General features: G+C 39.0%; 1 protein-coding gene across 7 annotated transcripts in view; it reads left to right on the top strand.

Moving 5' to 3' along the window:
• Window positions 1-4396: 4396 nt before the first annotated feature.
• TBL1X (transducin beta like 1 X-linked) overlaps window positions 4397-21071 on the top strand; it is a 256261-nt gene continuing 239586 nt past the window's right edge. For 2 of the 7 annotated variants that reach the window (XM_034757332.1, XM_034757327.1), the window contains exons 1-2: window positions 4639-4662; window positions 6003-6067. The gene's annotated coding sequence lies outside the window, so the exon portion shown is untranslated. The other 5 variants (XM_034757319.1, XM_034757314.1, XM_034757315.1 and 2 more) reach the window with 4 other exon arrangements.

The raw sequence follows: 21071 nt of genomic DNA, 5'->3' as shown, positions 1-21071 counted from the left end.
TGTCCTGGCTTCAGAATATAGACTTTCTTCACATCACAAGATCAGAGTTATATGTATTTTCACAGCTATGTCCAAACAGTTATGGGGATATGAATTATGGCCAAATTACTTGGGCTTTGGCTTGATTTTATTTTTCACTGTTACATTAAATGTATTGCGTTCATTCTGTTAGAAACACTGACATGTTTCTGTGAGGGAAAACACCAAGAATTTTTTTTAAATAATAGAATTTATTTAAAAATGACTCATAGCATTTATGCAAAGCAATTTCATTTCCTTTGGAGAGAGAGTACAGGAAAATATGGTGTGGGGGAGGCTATAGCTTGAAGCCCTTAGCATATAAACAACACATGAGGGTAATGAAGCACTTGTTCAGAGCTCCTTTTATGTACAGAATGAGTCCCAACCTTTTCCAAAGCTTTGGCTTTGGCTGACATCTTGGGCCTGACTTTCAGCAGTACTGAGCACTTGCCGTTCCCATTGCCTTCCTTTGGAGTTGCAGGTGCACTTCTGAGAATCAAGCTCCAGCAATAAGACTTTGAAAATTGGGTTGTTTTCTGAAAATTGGAGCACAACTCTCCTAGTTACCCAAAGGGCCTTGTGCAAATATTTATGCAGTGGAGTGAAGGGCACACCCGCACCCTATTAAGGAGGAAGCTAATGAACCTCCTGGGCTCAGCCAGCACTAACCAGATACAACTTTGGGGCTTGCTCTGCCTGGAGGGAGGAAGCTTAAAAAAGGGAAAGCCTGTCCTAAGAAGGGGCAGTGACTAGGGGGAGACAGCTGTGCCTTGGACAGTTGGTTACAGGATTAGATCAGCAAAGGGGGAGATAGTGGCAGACCCTGCCACCCCTGAGACTGCTTGGAGCCGGTACAGAATGGGTGTTACAAAAAGGAGGTGTCTAAGAATGGACTTTCACCCTGACCAGGACACTAAAAAGCCTACAGACAAGCTGGGCCTCAAAGGGGTGACCAAGAGACAGAGCACTTTATTTTCCTTCCTTTCTTTACTTGATCCTCCCTCTCCTCTGGGAGGGGGAAAGAACCTTGTTTGTTTGGAGAGACCCTGGGATACCTAGAGCTGGAGAAGCCCCCTGTGAGAGTCAGAGAAGGGAAGCAGCTGAGTCCCACCACCACCATAGTCTGGTGGGGGCTCAGAGAGCTCCTACCCAACAAAAAGTGGTGAAGAATGTGGGTAGCATATACCTGACACAAGTGTGAAAGAAAAGAAAAACAGTCAAACAAAAAAGCCACAGAGGGAGATGGAGCTCAGTAGTTCTGAGCATGATGGAATCTGAGCAGAGGTGTAAATGGTGAGCTGAGATGCACCATCAACAAGTGGCTGCTACGCAGCACCAAATCCAAGTGATGTAACAGCTGCTGGGGGAGCTGATGAGCCACAAGAAGGAGCTCTACCAGGAAAGGATACAAAAGACAGTGCCATCCTATGCTCCCCAGGAGTCCCAGCAAGCTTCCTCTGAAGTGGGTCCCTCACCAAAACTTGGGAAGCTAACAAAGATGGGACTGGACAATGAGCCTAAGTTTTTTTAATTACCTTTCAGAGGGTAGCACTAGCATTCTTGTGGTCCCATGGCCTTGGATTTTGGGCTCCATACTTGATGAGTCTGGAACAGGTAGCCTCCTGTAACCTGGACTTGGAGAAGGCTAAGCACTACAAACAAAAGTCCACCATTTTGGACTACTTGGGCATTTCTGAGGAAACCCTCCACCAATGTTTCAGATCCAAAATCTATCTCACAGGGACCAGACCCTGGTTAGTAGGGCATCATTTGAAGGAACACTGTTGGAAGTGGATACACGTGAAAGAACGGTTTGGCCCAGATGGCTAAGTTGATTGTGACTGAATGATTTAGAAGGATATTACCACAAAAGGCAGATGGTGGATATTACTGCACTGCCTGGGAATCTTGTCAGATGCATTGTGGTTAATCTAGAGCTTTCTAGAGGTTGAAGGGTCACTAGATTCAGGATTCCCCAGGGCCTCAATGCCATGCAGGCCAGATCTGAAAGGGTGGATGACCTCAAACAGGTAATACTCATTCTGAGGGGTTCACCTCTGTGGTTGTGGAGAGAATCAGACTAGGTGCTAGATTGTGATAAATGCAGGTGGGATAAGCGGGGCTGTCAGGCTTGGAAACAATGCTGCCAGTGGGACAACCAAGCAGTGCAAGCAACCGAATTAGGACCTGCAGAACTGGGTCCGGACATTACTTAAGAGCCAAGTTCATCCCCAGGTAGGAAAGTTGCCATCAATGCCATCCTGGTGATTTGCTACTTCTGATGGCAGACAGGACATATGAAGAAAGAATGCACTCATGTCTGGAAAAGGGCTCCCCCCCACCAATTTGATGGTGCCAGTGAGGGGCAAAAGGAAGAGAGTTCAAGGATCCTTTTACCCCGGCTGTAGTCAGATGGGGTCCAAACCTCCTTAGTAAGACACAAGGATGCTCCTTAATGGTCAATTCACCTACAGTGCATAAATGGTTATATGAAAACATACCCCAGGCAACATTTGCAATTGACCGCGGAGACACATACCAACGTGATAACTGTAGCTCTGGTTGAGAAATTGGCCTACCCCATAATCATAGGCCAGGACTGGCCATTTGTTTTTTTGACAAGACAGTAACAAACAGGCCCGCCCAGTGAATGGGGTCCAGGTCCACCTCTGCAGAATGAACCCCAAAGCCTGGTTTTAGAAGACCCTGAGGAGAGAACATCATGAGCAACATGATTATCCTCCCTCACAGGGAAGGAAGAGATAATCAACCTGGACCTGTAAGCTCTCCTACAGGGTGGTCTTGTGCAGGGACAGAGGAGCGACCCTTCACTGAGTAGTGCGTATGACCAATAGGCCTCTGTACATGGGAAAGTAATGGAGCCTTGGCAAGTCAAGCAGCATCCATGCTTCATGCTCGAGGAAGGGAACCTGTGCTGAATTGAAAGAGATCCACAAACCAGGACCGTAAGGACAACTGCTGGTGCAGTGCAAGTATTGCCGGACAGTGCTGCAGCTCACGTGACAACCATGGACTGGACACCTGGGAAGAGGGTGAGGGACCCACTTCAGAGGAAGCTTGCTGGGACTAGATCTAGATCTAGATCAGGGGTCGGCAACGTTTGGCACGCGGCTCGCCAGGGTAAGCACCCTGGTGGGCCGGGCCAGTTTATTTACCTGCTGACACGGCAGGTTCGGCCGATCGCGGCCCCCCACTGGCCGCGGTTCGCCGTCCCGGGCCAATGGGGGCTGCGGGAAGCCGTGGCCAGCACATCGCTCGCCCGTGCTGCTTCTCGCCGCCCCCATTGGCCCGGGACGGCGAACTGTGGCAAGTGGGGGCCGCGATCGGCTGAACCTGCTGCATCAGCAGGTAAATAAACTGGCCTGGCCCGCCAGGGTGCTTACCCCGGCAAGCCGCGTGCCAAACGTTGCCGACCCCTGATCTAGATGCTGAATATGACTCGCATTAAATTTAGGCTATAATGTTTCAGAATTTGTTGGTGTGTATGCTTTTGGGTTTTTTTGCCATTTCAGTATCATGTTTTAATGTGCATGGAGATGATCTCTATGCAGCTTTTATTCACAACATCATAATCCTTTACCATGAGAATTCTCAATGACAGCACATAGAGGATTTATCTAAATCTGCAACAGGAACTGAAAATATAACTGTAATATTCATAATATCCTCTGTAATGTAAAAATAAGTCAAAAGAACAAGAAGACTGGCCACTTGAAAAAATATGAATTACAATGTAAAATAAATATCACCACCTAAGGGATTAGCGTATCTAAACAGACACTCCAGGAGGCAATGTATTTGCGTGATTTTCACATTTGTGTGGGATAAGGTACCAGACCAAAACATTGACACAATTTAACCACCAGAAAAGTGCAATTAATCATGTACACTTGCAGGGCCTTATAGTCTGATTATAGACAATTTGTTTCATAAGAGTAAAATAAGGCTATAGGCCACGGCCAGGGCATTAACTGGATATTATTGACACTGGCCTTGCATCACTGACAGGGAGTCAGAAAACTGTTTTTGCATATCTGTATATCTATATCTATAGAAACCATTTTATAATTTAAAATATTGACACTGGTTAAGCATTTTATGTTTCAAACATAGCAGGAGACTATTTACAAAGTTCTATGCTCTGCCAGAGCAAGCAACCCAACACTGGAATCCCAGCTTTAAAAGAGTGGGTTTTACTGCGCAGCTAATAGACAGTGTGTGGTAGGAGAGGAATGTGTCACAGTAATGCAGAGAGCTGTAATGATGTCAACTTGTTATTTACTTTCCAAAGCTGAATGACTGAGCAAGGCGAAAGGAGAATCAATCAACCACGATGTGACTCTACAGGCGAAAAAAACACAGCACTCTCACCAGTAAGAGGTTGGGGGAAGGGAAGCACATGTAACCAGGGAAATGTTGCATCATTTACTTGCATTGGTTTTTATATTGCTCCCTTCTTTTCTCGATTGAATGTAATATCTCAGTATCAAGCTGTACAAATCCAGAGAAAAATAAGAAGGGCATGTTCAAGGCAAAAGAACAACAACATTTTTGGGGGTGTTGAATTTCAACTGATATATAATAAAATCCATTCTGCTGATTCACAATTATGGAGACTGTGTAAGTCCATATTTAATGTGCTCTAATAATGTTATAGAAACATTAGTTTTACATCACTCATGTTTTATAATAAGATATATAAGAATTTAATTTTGCTTATGTACTCTTTTGATTGCTGAACTCCACTATTTTAAAATTTGAAAAACACCCATTGTCTTTTGATCAGATTGTTATGTTTCAGATTACTGAGAATTAGGCTCTTGCTGTCTGGCATATTATAGAGGAAAACACTTAAAAAAATTGGAATAGGTAGAAAAATAGAAGGTGGTTCTGGAGTATTTTTCCAATTGGGTTAACACATAAATGGTTTGGTGTTCAATAATTAAACATTATTACCATATCTACTTCCTGGGAGGGTTGTGGAAATGTAAATTAGATTTATTTTAAATTGACTTTTTCAAAACTGATTTTTGTGAATATTTTCAGATTTGAAATCCGAAGACACTTTCAGCAGTCTGAAACTTGCAAAATAATAATAGTGTGCACTAATACATAATTTAATACAATTAATGTAAACTAAGCTATCCCCAGACAGTAATGGGAATATAGTATATACTCATATCTATTTACACACTATCACAGACAAACTGTATGTGTGTTTGTATGCAGGGAGGAGGGGAGGGAGAGGAGTGTTCATGCATCTTTGACATTTTTTATTGCTGAGTCCACAGGGTTAATATTTCGTTTTTCTAGTAGATGGGGGAGGGTTGATTTAAAAAAAAATCCCTGGGATTCAAAATAATGACAAAAATAAGCCTTAAGTGATTAAACAAGTTACCCTAGGTACTTGGAAGAAAAAAACAAAGTATTTTTGGGGTAGGCGTGCTTTTTTTGTTTGAAGTTTTCTGGGGGAGTGTGGGGACTGATTTTGGAGGAAGGGAGAGGTATTGAGAGAGGGTTTGTTTGTGTGTGTGTGTGTGTGTGTGTGTGTGTGGGGCTACCTTCCCCTAGTTCAGGTCAATGTGGCTGGTTGGTTCCCCCCCCCACCCACTCCAGGTCACTGACTATCTCTGTGTGTCTTTCTCTCAGTCCTCCTCCTGCTGCTGCTGCTTGTCTCTTGGAAGCCTTAGACACACACTCACACCAAACACATTAACTCTGCTAATGAAGTAGTGAGTAGCAGCACCTCCTGACCGCCATTCCGCACCAAAAACTTTCCATTTTCCTCTTCCCACTCTCTGGGACTTCCTTTTGATTTTGCTGTGTGGAGGAGGAGGAGTGTGTGTGTGTGTGTGTGGTGGTGGGATTTACAGTCTCCTTTAACGCTTGCTGGGACCTAGGAAAAGAAGAGTTACACCATGTACTGCAAGTGAAAAAGTCTCTGTGTGTGTTTCTTGCAGAAGTTGAGGCTTTTCTCTGCTGCTTCCAGAAGTGAAAGCTGTGCCTTTAATACACGTTGAGTGAGGTGAGTTTGGAGGACTGATTATTCATCATTTGGACCTTTTTGTGTGCGTCTGTGACATGCAGTTTAGTGATTAAAACGGCTTGCCTTTACCATATTTTTCAGTGCATGGAATCAATTTCCTCATGTTCCTCTCTTCTTATTATTTGTTTCTTTTGTATCTGAGTCTGCTGGATTTATGGCTGTTTCTTTTAGGATTTCCCACATTTTGCTGTGTGTGTTTCTCTCAAGTGTGTCATGATTTTGTGTGTGTGTGTTTTACCCTAAAGTGACTGGAAAAGGCTAGAAAGTCTTGCATCGTTGGAAGGTTTATTATGAATGTTAATTCTGCTGGAGTTTCTAAACCCTGGTTAAGGCAGAGTAGTAACACAATGTGGTGGCTTTAGAAATGTTCCTCTGAATGAGGGAAAGGAGACTTGTTTGTTTGGAGGTTTGTTTTTTGATTTGTGCAGGGGAAGGGTTAGTGAGTTTGGAGGGGAGTTTTTGAAATGATAACTTAGCCTAAGATACTCACATTTCCCCTTAGTATTTCACTAGCAAAATAAAAGGTATTCACACTGTAGAGAGTGTGGAGTTTGCACAACCCAGGGGTGGGGGAGGGGAATCCCATTCATCTAGTGTTTGAATCAGCAAGCACAGGAGTTGATCACTCTCTGGTAAATCGAAGTTTAGCTCCAAGTAGGTAAACAAGTTAATTTTTGTTTATGATTTGTAATACTGTCATTAACTGAAAAGCAATCCTTTAACAAAGTGATGGACCAGTGCTGGCGTTATGGGAAAAATATTCAGTGTGACTTGTATTACAAGCAGAGTACTACTGCAGTGTTTGCAAGAAAATAAATTTGCAGACCTGTTGCATATATATTGAGGCAAAAATAATACGTGCTTGATCATTTATCATTAACACATTAGGACAACAGGACACTTCTGTTAAGTTAGTGTGCCCAGCATAGATACTTAGCAGCACAGGATAGTGGGCACGTTCCTCCCAACTATAATCCTTTTATGATTCTGTTCCTATTTTGTGTTGGCTGTTTTAATCTCAGCAGTTTATTTTGTTTTAAAATGGGTGTGAGGTCAAATAGTATTGCAGTATGTCTTGCTAATGACCCTTGGCCTATTTAATTACATGTTGTTCAATTCTCAAATAGGCATATTGCACACAAAACCACACCCTAAAAGTTGGACTTATAGTAGATACAATTTTCTCACAAAGTCTGGCCTCTTCATGTTGTCTTAAAAGATCTTTCACCTTCCTGCATGTATTATTGGTATGTTTGTCCCCCCCCCCATTCACATTTAAAGTAGGAGGCAGGGGGAAAAGGAATCTATTTTGTAGGGCCACCTGAAATGAAAAGAAAACGGGTTAGCATATTACACAAGAAGGCTTGTAATGTCACATTTTTCTCCTTGACCCATTTATTAGTGAACCTTTAACTGAGACTGCTCACACAGCATGTACAAGATTAACTGCAGTAAACCTTGCTTACCACATAATAGCACATGGTGGATTTAGGCCTCTTGGTTGGCCTAGAACTATATGGACAAGGTGTTACTAAACCTGGAGACATCTCACAGTTTTCAAATTAAATAATTCCTTTTTCTGTGATATCAAACAGGATTGAAGCAAGAGCACTATTTCAGATTTCTTAATTTTCTTTTCTTTTCTTTTGTAAATGACAGTTAATAATTGCAACATCACAAATACAGTCATATTCAAATAGGGAACCCTTTCCCTGTAGATCTGGCAGTGGGGGTGGGGTGGACAGAGAAATAGACTCTCACATATTAAAAATATATTAAACCTTTCTTGGGCTACATGCAGTAATAGTAAAACTGGCAGAGATTTAAACAGAGCTACTGTATCTCAATATAAGTGTTTCAGAGGGCTAAAGAACAAACAGGCCATTTTTAAGATTAAAAAGTTTGTCTTAATACTAAAGAGGATAATAATTATACATGCATATAAACATTGGCAGCTGCATAATAGTCCAAGTGCCCTTAGGAGAAGAAATCTCTGGCAGTAAGTTGTCTTCTGTATTCATCCCCCCCGCGCCCCCAAGTAAGTTACTTATATATCCTACATTTATCATAATGATATTGGGACTTCACCTTCTTGCTCTTTCATTGCATGGATCATAAATCCCTCTGAAGCCTTTTATAAGGCTAGGTTTTTTATACTCTTAGTTTTGAGGATGGCATGGAAAAGAACTTTTCTCTTTTTCAGAGCCCTGAGATGTCCTCTCCACCAGTTTTTCCTGTGTTCCATTCTCCCACTTATTTATAAATGAGTTTTTCCCCATCTCTGTAGTTACAGGGCCAGAATCAGATCTATCCTTCAAAGGATGATAATATGGCCTGCCTCTTTGGAAGAGCGGTGGCTCCTTAGACTGCAGCAATTCTCAAAGCCAACATCCTTGAAGCTGAAAAGGACTGGATGAGACATCCTTTGGAGTTAAATAATATTGTTTATTAATGGTACAGTTTGGTCAGTATTGAGGTATGCAGGAATACTTAGCAGTATTCTGAGCTCTGGTCATCTGGAGAGCAAGGTACTAGACTGGGAAAATTGACCCAGCAATTCTGTATGGTAGTGCTTGGTCCCTGGATCAGCGTACTTTTAATATTTTCTGTTATTTCCTACTATTTTCAAATCAGGTGATAGAATTTACACTCTAGATGATTTTGCATGTATGTATGTATGTTTGTTTGGCCCCAGGTGAACACATACTAAGAATTAGTTTCCACCTTGAAGAGTTTATAGTCAAAATAGACAAGACAGACAAAGGGTGGACGGGAAAACAGAGACACAGAGAGAGGTGAAGTAACTTGCCCAAGGTCATAGAGGTCAGTGGCAGAGTTGGAAGAGAACCCACCCGGAGCTCCTGACTCCCTATACGGTGCTCTATCCATTGTAACCCATCGTCTCTACATCTCTTTGTGGGTGTGATGTTAAACCGTGGCACTCTATGGTGGTTTTATGATAAATAAGTCCATTCAGTCTGGGGAAGGAGTAGATTTCCTGCATCTTTGCTGTGCATTTTGCCTGCCTTGAGTTTTCATTATTTTTTTATTATTTTAATTTATAGTACTATTTTAATACTGGCTGGTTATACTCCAGCCAACCTTGTAAAATCACAAAGAATTTAACTCTCATGAGCAGGCTCTTTCCTCCCCCCCCCCCCACTTCCACCCTCCTTGCCCCAGATGAAAATTTATTTTGTAACCTTTTCTCCAGGTTCTAAATTAAACTTAAGTCCCCCTCCCCCCCCCCCCCCCCCGACTATTTTTAGTTAGAAGGAAATAGCTGACCTCTTTGCAGTAAGAACACAGAGCCCTTGGGTACCATTTATAGGTTTTTACCAAATGGCCTACTTGGACAAGTTGGTTGAAATTAAACAAAAACACTGGAACTACAGCCCTGCCTAGGAATAACAGCCTCTTCTGAATATACATAATTTTAACTTGAGTAAATCTGAGAAATATCTGAAGGTGAAAATGTGACTTTAGGGCATTCTTCTCCCCTTTGGTAGATGAGTCAGCATTGTAGGGTATTTGTGGCAATCTGAAAGTTAATATTGAGGGATTTAATTTAAAATTGATTTATTTAATTTATATGCAGTGTTAAGAATGCTAAGAGTCCCACTTGCATTGTACTTATGTGGAAGTAAAGAAGGATATCTGTTTTCATAGGAAAGGATAATATTTCCCTTCACCTTCTCTCACATCAAACAGAACATACCCTAACAGAGATTTCAGAGTTGTACCTATTAAAACATGGTAGTTACACAGCTGTGTCAAACCTGATTTTGCAAGCTGTTTGTGTTGGCTCTGATAGTTTCAAGTCTAAACTTATATGTAGGCTTGGAAGGATTAGATTTTTGTTGGTAAATGTAGATTTCACTGAAAAAATATTTCCACAGATGATGCAGAAATTTACAGATAAGTTGTTTTTACTTTTCCTGAGAACTTATTAGAGTTTACTTAACTTTGTATATTTTGACATTATAATGTTGCCAATTTGTGTTTTAATGGCTCTGAAACCTCATCTTTTTGAATCTCAATACCTATTGTCATTAAATAATTATTGTCTGACTCCCCAGTGATTTATGACAACTGTAAAAATTTAAATTGATAAACATCTAAAAAAATTAAAAATAAACTACCCATATACAAAATTATTAGGGCCGTCAAACGATTAAAAAAATTAACCGTGATTAATCGTGCGATTTAAAAAAAAACCCTCACTATTATTTGCACTGTTAAACAATAATAGAATACCATTTATTTAAATGTTTTTGGATGTTTTCTACATTTTCAAAATATTGATTTCAATTACACACACAATACAAAGTGTACAGTGCTCACTTTATAGCTATTTCGATTACAAATATTTGCACTATAAAAAAGGAAAACAAAATAGTATTTCAATTTACCTAATACACATAGTGTAGTGCAATCTCCTTATAATGAAAGTTGAACTTACAAATGTAGAATTATGTGCAAAAGATAACTGCTTTCAAAAATAAAACAATGTAAAACTTTAGAATCTACAAGTCCACTCAGTCCTACTTCAGCCAGTCGCTCAGACAAACAAGTTTGGCTACAATTTGCAGGAGATAATGCTACCCCATGTCTTGTTTTCAATATCACCTGAAAGTGAGAACAGGCGTTCGCATGACACTGTTGTAACCGGCATCGCAAGATATTTATGTGCTAGATCTGAAAGCATTCTCCACACCTGGTCCCTCTCAGATTTTGGAAGGCACTTCAGATTCTTAAACCGTGGGTCTAGTGCTGTATCTATTCTTAGAAATCTCACATTGGTACCTTCTTTGCATTTTGTCAAATCTGCTGTGAAAGCGTTCTGAAACCGAACATGTGCTGGGTCATCATCCGAGACTGCTATAACATGAAATATATGGCAGAATGCAGGTAAAACAGAACAGGAGACATACAATTCTCCCCCAAGGAGTTCAGTCGCACATTTAATTAATGCATTATTTTTTTAACGAGGATCATCAGCATGGAATCATGTCCTCTGGAATGGTGACCGAAGCATGAAGGGACATATGAATGTTTAGCATATCTGGCACGTAAATACCTTGCAACGCCAGCTACAAAAGTGCCATGCAAATGCCTGTTCTCACTTTCAGGTGACATTGTAAATAGGGAGCAGTCAGCAGTATCTCCCATAAAAAAACAACTTGTTTGTCTTAGCAATTGGCTGAACAAGAAGTAGGACTGAGCGGACTTGTGGGCTCTAAAATTTTACATTGTTTTGTTTTTGAATGCAGTTATGTAACAAAAAAAATCTACAGTTGTAAATTACACTTTCATGATAAAGAGATTGCACTACAATACTTGTAGAAGGTGAACTGAAAAATACTATTTCTTTTGTTTATCATTTTTACAGTGCAAATACTTGTAATAAAAATAATAATATAAAGTGAGCACTGTACACTTTGTATTCTGTGTTGTAATAGAAATCAATATATTTGAAAAGTAGAAAAACATCCAAAATATTTAATACATTTCAATTGGTATTCTATTGTTTAACACTGTGATTAATCACGATTAATTTTTTTAATCGCAGTTCATTTTTTTGACTTAATCACATGATTAATTGACAACCCTAAAAATTATAATATAAAATCTAATTATGCCATGACTACATATATGTAAGACAGCCCAGAGATCATTTTGTCCCTCATATTACTTTTCATTCATGTATCTGCTTTGTCCTTGGTTTCAGTGATGTCATGGCCTTAATAAATATTGCATTGCATTAGTATTTGGTGATGCCTTTATTTGCTGAAGATAGAGGAATATATGGCTGTGGGTAGCTTACTTTCCCACCCCAGTTCCCTTGTTCAGATTAATTATGTTGCTAAAATAACACAGGCTGGGTAAGAGATTTGGTTTTAGGAGCATGATAGGCTCAGATTGTTTATTTTCTGTTGACTTCGCACAGGTCTCAATAGAAGGGTGCATCACAATGTCAGTATTGCAAGTAGAGCAGGTCAAGTAATGTGGTTAAACAATCAATATGTCTGGTTTGTCCCATTTAAATTGAGACTGGGATGTAAGTATTTAGAATTTCTTAATAATGGCTAAGTAGTGTGCAGTTTTTAGGACATAATGCAATCTTATTTCAAACAAGTATGGCATTCATGTAATTTAAAATGTGTGTATCTAGTAAAGTATCCTATAATGGAAGAGGAGTAGTTATTTTTAATGCCTTTCGAAGGTGCATTGAATAAATATTCACTTGGATGTTGAAGCTAACTACTGTAATTTATTATCAAAAAGTACAAGATGCACTAGATGTGTTAATTGATGAGACCTATGGCCTGTTTATGAATAGATTAGTAGTACTAATAGTGTACAATAGTTAGATGTGCACTTGTCAAAATCCTTAAGTCTCATCCGGTTATGAGTTTTACTATGTTAATGTGTGGTTACCTTTTTCATCTTCCATTGGAGGATAGAATGATGTGGTTTGTTTGTTTTGTTTTTAAGCAGCATTCTTTACTAATAGCCAGAGTAATATTAATCTAAATTAGATTTCATTTTCTGACCTACATTTCATTCTCTGGCTCCTGGTTTTAGTTGTAATGTACCTTGTGTCTTGTCTTCACATCCTACAAGGCTTCAAATATGTTTTGTAATGTATAATTTTACACAAAGAAATGTTTTCTGTTGGAAAATATGGTAACATTGAACTTTGAGTTCTGTCTTTTTAGTGAAGCACAACTTCCCCCATTGGCAGACATATTATTAATTCAGTGAAGTTGCAAAGTCATTTCAATCATTTAAATGACATTGGAAAATACCATTTAAAGTTTTCTTTAAGAAAACAAACAGGAAGAGGGTTTGCTTTTAATGGGAGATTCTCTTTGCCATACTGCAGAATAACACTTTTTTTAACGCTCCTTTTTGGAACTCAGCAAACTGCACTGGACACTTAACTTTGGCTTCTGCTGTATTTTGCAATGCTGCATTATCAGCTATTCATTAATCCTAGACCATAGAAGAGGCACTCTGGAGAGTAGTCTGTGTAGTTTAATTGTAAAAGCCAACCATTTACAACTTAATACTTCAAAAATGAATAGTCATGAGGTATGATGGCACTGATGAAAGGACACTATCATATTATCATGATTAGCACATGTGCAATTTTTATTACATAAGGTTTATGCTTGAAAAAGTGCTCTTAGTTTATACTGATTTCAACATATTTCAGTCACCTACAGCAGAATGATTCAAAAAGTTCTGCCAAAAGTACTAACCTTTATAGTGTACAAGTGAAATGTACACACACAGGTGTTTTTTGTTTTTGTTTTTTGTAACATTAAGTAAAAACATAGACTCAGTGGAATCCAGTATGAATTAAAGGTTTGATAAAAAGAAATTTCAGCAGTTATAAGTTGGTTTACAGGTGTACACCAGTTGGTTTCAATCCAATTCTAGTGGACAGAGCATGCACACGACCCCTCCCTCCCATCATGATTAACGTTCTTGCTGGCAGTCTCAATAGAGGCCAAGGTCTGAATAGGCACAGAAGGTACTCCTTCATAACTATGGATGAAGCTCACTGGCAAGGGTAGGGTGGAGAAGCCTAGCTCAGACGGTGCCGATGCTGTATCCACATTGTAGAGGTTAGTTTCCAAGGATATCTATCTGGTACCTAACAAAAATCACTTAACCCCTTCTGCCCCCGCCCATGTGCACACATGAAATAGACCAATAAGAAAGCCGTTTGTTGATTAAACTGCTAGAAACATGGGCCTATTCAATCACACCAAATTCTTTGTGATTTTCACAACTGGTTGACTTTATATGCTTCCAAGTTTTTAAGCTGGTGGCTTGCTTGTCTTTGACTTTTTCTTCTTCTTTTAGATTAAGGTGTTTTTTTTTTTTTTTTAAAGCCTTCTTTTTTTGTGAATATTTACCAGGCACCATAACAGAACTGCATTTTTTTGTGTTGAATTTCTAATGAAATAACAATTTTAAAAGAAAAAGAAAAAGTGTTCCAAATAACCTTTACGAGACAGTAGGCAGGGCACTCACTTTCACAATTTTATAATTTATAGTGGACTTTAAATGACTTAATCTGTCTCACAGAAGTGCTAGGAGGATTAGTTAAGCGTTTTTAAGATTGAAAACAAAAAATGTTAATTGTTACTGCCAGTTTATTAAAAACGTAAATTTTTATATGCAAACACACTCCACATGCTCCCCTGCCAAGTTGTAAACTATTTTAGAAAGATGTCAAAAATAGAAATGGTTTTATTTATCTCCTTTATGGGGTTTTGAATAGCTCCTGTTGCTTTATTTTGTTAAACTCCAGCAAGATGACATCTTAACTCTTTCCTTGGCTAAGAGACAGCCTTCCTTCTGCTAGGACTCAAGAGCTGGTGCTAAGCTGCTACTGGCATTCCATCATGACCTAAAGGGGAGAGTCCAGTTTAGCAGGCTTCATCTCTGCTCCACAGTCTTTTTTCTGCCACTTCCCCAAGGTGTGACTGATACCAAATGAAGGAGAACCCAATATATAACGTGTGAATTTGTGTTCCAATCCTGCAAACCCTTATCAACCAGGTAGTTCTGATGTATGCAAGTGACTCCATTGTAGTGATGGCCCCAGGCCTGCAAAATCTTGTGTGTATTTTTCACGCTGTAGATGTGAATAGTTCCATTGGCTTCATACATAGAAATCTTTGCAGGTTCAAGGCCCATGTGGCCAAGGGTTTGTGCTACAGGCTCTCGGTTGATTATGTGAACACTTTTTTCTATTTATTTATTAACTAGCTAAAGACTCCTGATTTCTTGCTTTAATTCTATAAACCCTCTATTTCCAATGTTTCATTTCAGTTTTCAGCTATTGCTTGAAAAACTTATCTTCTCTAGATAAGTATATATCACAACCTCTTCTGGTCCCAGGTGGTAGACTTCCCTGGAAATGTGTGATTATATATACATCTTAATGATTTTCCTTTCTTACTTTGTAAATGAAAAGAAAAACTAAAAGTAGAAATCTTAGCCAGGTCTCCATTTTTGTACATTTGTCCTTTCTTTTCCCATATAGATGTTCTTGCAGGTGTATATACATACAGTGTATGTGCATTATGGAGCCATGGTAAGTAACTAAACTATACTTAAGGCTGTAGAAGTGTCTGTGCCAACCCCACTGTCTCTTCTTCCCCTGTCTCTAACAAAAACAGCTCCTTTTATCCTGAAAATTCATGTCCTTTATCATGAGCTAGAGAAGACTTTTATTTTGACTGTTAGAGGTTAATCAGGCAAGCTGTTTTCTGAGTTATGGGACATAGCAAATTAGGTGTTTTTGCTCCCCCTTGCATAAGCTCCTTTTCATGAAGGGAGCATGAGGTTCATATATAATCTCCATTAACTGTTTTGCAGGCTGTTCTCATTTATTTGAGTGCCAACAATGTACTTTGAGATTTATACAGTAGACAACACAAGATCTGTGCTCCACTGTATTTAAAGTTTTATACAAACAACAAGTTTGCCATTACTGACCTTGTATAGGCTTAATATTTTGCAGTAAATGTCAATCGAGAACATTCAGGGATAAAAAATCTTCCTTAAGAGAATTAAGTTTGTTTAAAAAAAAAAAATTAGAATGCAAAAGTTACTAAAAATATTTTTAGCTAAGATCAGACCATCCACCTTAATTCTTCTGCCACTAACTCATGTCCAACCAACACCAATAGGCTGAGAAATAAACCCCTATAGCCACTCAGAATACATCACTACTCTTGCAGTCATTGTCAAGATTCTACCATCATTGTCCTCCTGCACTTTACATGCTGTATGATCTATACATCTGCGATCCATGACCTAATACAGAAGTAGCTACATTCTTCTAGTGCACCGTGTGGTGCCAGCCATATTGTTTAGGGTTATGAGTATTATATACTATATATAGGCCACATATCAACCATCCCATTTGCATGCAGTAATATATAAATCCTGCACATCTTGCTTCTATGGGAAGTAAAAAACTACATTTTTCTCTCAGATACTATAAGTCTGATCAGCCTCTACCTCATCACTTTGTACGAGCTACTATACTAAGTCTCCCTTGTTCACCCACCCAATATAATCAACATATAGAATATAATCAACATAGAGCACCTTTAATTTTAAACTATGGACCCAATTCTGTAATTGATTCAGCATGGGTGAAGCTCCACGGAAATCAGTGAGACTCCACGTGGGCACAGAAGTCTGATTCTGCAGTGCCCTTTTCAGGATCTAGCTTTTCCCTAATCACTCTGCCATAGAAGACACAGTTCTTGGTGATAAATGCTGAGATCTCACTAATTCCACATGCAGGAGAGAAGGGGGTCAGAGCGTCTATGGGCTATATGGAGTTTTCATTTGAAGGATATAATTTACTAACTTTCCTGGAATAGTTACTCAACCAATATCGCTGTTTGGTAGGCCGTGTGCAGTGATACAAAGGGAGAGTTAAAGTTGTTTGTCTAATCTTAACAATGAATTTTCTGACTTTAAAACATTTATTTTGGTAATTTGAATGTTCTTCTGATAGTTGTACTAAATTAATGTATAATTATTTACGTCCGTAACTCTGTCTTAATGAATGTTTTTGTCCATGAATATATGTATAATCTCTTACTTGTTCTCCTATTCTTTGGAATCCCAGGTCAATGGTGTCTTTTCCAGTCTGTTTAACACACTTAACTGTGTAAGAATATATGCTCCGTGACTTAAAACACCTCTTCTATATTGGTACCTTCTTTTATCCTTCTCACTTCTGCTCAAATGTATTGCATATTAGGCTGAAGTCATAGACCCTTTCAGCTTTTTTTGGAAACATTGCACTGACAAAACTTAACCGTCTCTCATTAGAACCAAAACTTAACCTGCAATAATCCATGGATGCTTTTTGGGTGGTGACTTACTGCATTCATGAGATCAGCAAAGTGAAAATGCAATGGTTGTCTGAAGGCTAAACTTGATTTTGATTAGATCTATTTTTTTAACTTGTAAACTACTGTCTGTAAACCACATGATGATCCTCCCTTCAAGTCTGTGGGGTTTTTTATTTTTAGTTTAGTTTTGTTTTTTAAGTTCTTCAATGTTCTTTTGCTGCTTTTTCTTTTGGATTTTCTGGCCATCACATAGTTTAACTAGTTGTTCTTTTCTTGTATCAGCTTCTTGGAATACAGGTTATGTTTTCCTTGCTTTGTACACTTGTAGGCCAATGTAAATAACAGTAATAATAATACCTATTATCTAATTATATCATAAGCTCCTCAAAGACCTTGTCTGCTGTGCACACACACGGCACTGTGTAAGTCATATACTCTGGTTTTCCGTAGTGCAATTTATACCAAAACTTACATGACATCAGTATTATTAAATTTTGTAGATTTTCACAGAAATCCTCTTTCGTGGGATGGTTTTCTGTCTGCATAGTTGAAGCAGAGCCTATTAATACAATCCTTCTGACTGATCTTTATCAAAGTGTACAGCAAATAATGTAGAGATGATCATTTGGAATCCTTTATCCTGTGCTTATCAGGAGGACAGTCACTTCACCAGTCTACTCAAGTGGTCCTCTTTTGCCTCTGTACCATCCCTAATATCAGGTTAAGTTCAAACCACCTAAATTGGAGAGAATCCAGAGGACAGCAAAAAACATGATCAAAGATTTAGAAAACCTGACCTATGAGGAAAGGTTAAAAAAACTGGGCATGTTGAGTCTTGAGAAAAGAAAACTGAGGGGTGACCAGATAACAGTCTTCAAATATGTTAAGTGCTGTTATACCAAGGATGGTGATCAATTGTTCCCCAGGCCCGCTGAAGGCAGGATAAGAAATAGTTGGCTTAATCTGCAGCAAGAGAGATTTAGGTTGGATATTATGAAAAATGTTCTAATTATAAGGGTAGCTGTGTATTGAAATAGGTTACCAAGAAAAGCTGTGGTACCCCGTCATTGGAGGTTTTTAGCATCAGGTTGGAAAAACATCTGTCAGGGAGAGTCTAGGTATGGTCCTGCCTCTGCTAGGGTGGACCGTGGCGGGCAGAGGTTGGGAGGGGGGAAATGGACTAGATGACCTCTCCAGGTCCCTTCCAATCCTACATTTCTATGATTCTGTGCTGTAGCCATCTCATTTCCATAACCCCATGGGCCTACATCTTGAAATTTTTAGGGGATTTTTTTTTTTTTAAGTTTTTGAAGTCCCCGCCCCGTATGATAAGTGTTACACTATTTAATGTTAATGGGAGTTACCCAGGGGATATGAGTATGTGCTATGTATGTGAGAAACAGGCCCCTGGTGTTTACGCATTCCAATCAGCAATGGTCCTGGTCTCTTTGAGGCCCCAAATATTTTCCTTTTGACTATCAAACTTGTAGATTTGGGGCATTTGGGCACCACTCCAATACAAATAAATAATAATCTGGTAAGCACTTAGACTAAAATGTAATAAACCATATTTCTTTCTGCCTGTACACATGACACAAAGGTTAAATTCACATGGAAGATAGAATAGCATAGAGTTATTAGCAATGCTCTAACTAGGATACCTTCTTCAGGAATTGCCTATAAAAGGAGATAGCCACATTTGATTCTTTTCTTCATACCAGATTATTCCTGAAAGAAAGCCATGTGGCCAAAATATTGTTGCTAACTAGATTTTCTCTTTTCAGCATGATAACTATTTAGTTCAAATAGCTGATGCCAAATTGTTCTTGATGTACGTGTACATGTGTATTTTTTTGTTTGCTTTGGGTGTGTTTTTAATCTCTTATGCAGTCTTTTCATCAGATTAATATATTTTCAAGCACTAGGAATTCAGAATGCTGATGTCCTATGTAGAATCAAATGTATAAAGCTGTAGTGGCCTATTTATTTTATTCTGCAGCCTGGGAGGAATTTTCTGCATGCAGCACTAAAAGAGCGTGAATTCTTTCAGGGTCTGTATAATGTAATAAACGGAGCTTCTGTATATTATTTATTATAAGCATTTTATACATACCTATTTCCTTGTCTGATGTCACTTACTCAGATCTTTTAAAGCTATGGGCTATGTATGCTGTTATTGGGGTATTAAACTTTTTCAATGAAATAGTAACGCCACTTTGTTGCTTCAGCAACTTGTTCTGTCCCCCTGAAAGGACATATCTCAATTTGCTAGTATTTCTGCTTTCTAGAAGGAATTTGTTGTCCTCCAGAATATTAACATAAAATTATGCACAAGAATTTGGACACTCCCATTGGGCTCACAGATGTTCCCTTAATTCGCAAGACTTCTCCTACATGTGATGTGAGGAGGCCTTACTGTTTCTCTAAAGGAAGTTAATTGCTTGGAACTTGCCACGTTGTTATGACTTCCATTTAACCAGCAGTTAGAGGCATTTGACCAAGTTCTCAAAAGTATGTGGCTGTATCAGCCAGACCACCAGCAACTTGGATAAACACATGGTGGTATTTGTCTTCATTTCATCTCTAGGAACGGAGTATTACTCTGTCATGTAGTGACCTGAATCTAAAGACAGAGCTTGGAGTCAAAGGTTATTTTGTGCTGCTGTCAGACAGGATCAGGTTTTTCCCCTTAGCCTAAACGTAATTAAAGAGTAAGGTTACCTGCACTTCATTATTGCAGTTCTTTTCTGACAATAGGACAGTTCGTGCATTGGCCGGATATGTTGTTAATAATTTGTGTCCCTAGCACGTGTATTTATCATGATCTGAAAGCTTTAAACCTAAAGGCCAACATTTTCAGGTGTAGGTGTCTAAGTGGCCTGGCTATTTTCAGAAGCGCTGAGCACTCTCAAAGCCAATCGAAATGAATGGGTGCTGGGCGCTCAGCCCCTTTCAAAATAAATCTTTGTTAGGAGCCCAACATCAGGCAAATACATTTGAAAACTAACCAGATAACTTCAGTTCCATGTTGCTTTGGCCAGTTAAATAAAGTCCGAAAACAAAAGCAAAACAAAAACAAAAGGGAAAACAAAAGCAACTAAAGCAACACCCCCCCACCCAGATAATCAGTGAAAGGTATGGTTAAAAAAATTGTAAAATTGGATGCAAAATTTGCTCCTAGCCATGCAAGCTGCTCTCCGCACGCTGTCCAATTATGTGTAGGTGAAGAGGACCACTAGTGGATCAGCTTGCAGCAATCAGGCTCTTTACTGAAAACAAGCAATATGACTGTGTTAATGTGTGCATTGATTTTGTTTAGTATTGTTTGCTGAAGCTGCAGTAAGGTGTACTACTGTTGTGGTGTTCCTTTGGTTTACTAGTTGTTACAAAGATTTCCTTTATGAGGATCTTGAAATGTTTTGCATTTGTTAGTATTGTATTCTTGTAGTGCCTAGGAACCTTTTTATTTTAGTAAAGTCCATTCGTGTGGAGGGTTGGTTATTTATGAAAGTCTCCAGATTGGAGAGCTTTCTTGATGTTTTTCTGTTTGCTGTATAGGATGCTGATCAGGTGGTTCCTCAGTTTCTTTGATAGTGTATGGCATAATCTCTCACTGTGGTCTGTGCAGTATGTAGATAGCAATGGATTTTTCACCTTCAGTCCATTTGGTATGATGTCCATCCGTTTGCGTTTGGAAAGGAAGATGATATCTGTCTGTATTTGTGCAAGTTTCTTCATGAGGTTGATAGCTTTCCATTCCATACGGCTAAATGCAGTGCCTTGCATTGTGTCAAGTATCAGAGGGGTAGCGTGTTAGTCTGAATCTGTAAAAAGCAACAGAGGGTCCTGTGGCACCTTTGAGACTTCTGTTAGTCTCAAAGGTGCCACAGGACCCTCTGTTGCTTTTACAGATTCAGACTAACACGGCTACCCCTCTGATACTAGGAACCTTTTTGTAATTAAAAACAAACAAAATAAAATACAAGTGAAAGTGACTGGATAACAATAATTAATGGCGATATCCCATCTCCTAGAACTGGAAGAGACCTTGAAAGGTCATCGTGTCCAGCTCCCTGCCTTCA

Source organism: Trachemys scripta, chromosome 1, assembly GCF_013100865.1.
Source record: "Trachemys scripta elegans isolate TJP31775 chromosome 1, CAS_Tse_1.0, whole genome shotgun sequence".
Taxonomy (NCBI): domain Eukaryota; kingdom Metazoa; phylum Chordata; order Testudines; family Emydidae; genus Trachemys; species Trachemys scripta.
This window is presented reverse-complemented; position numbering and strand designations above follow the sequence as displayed.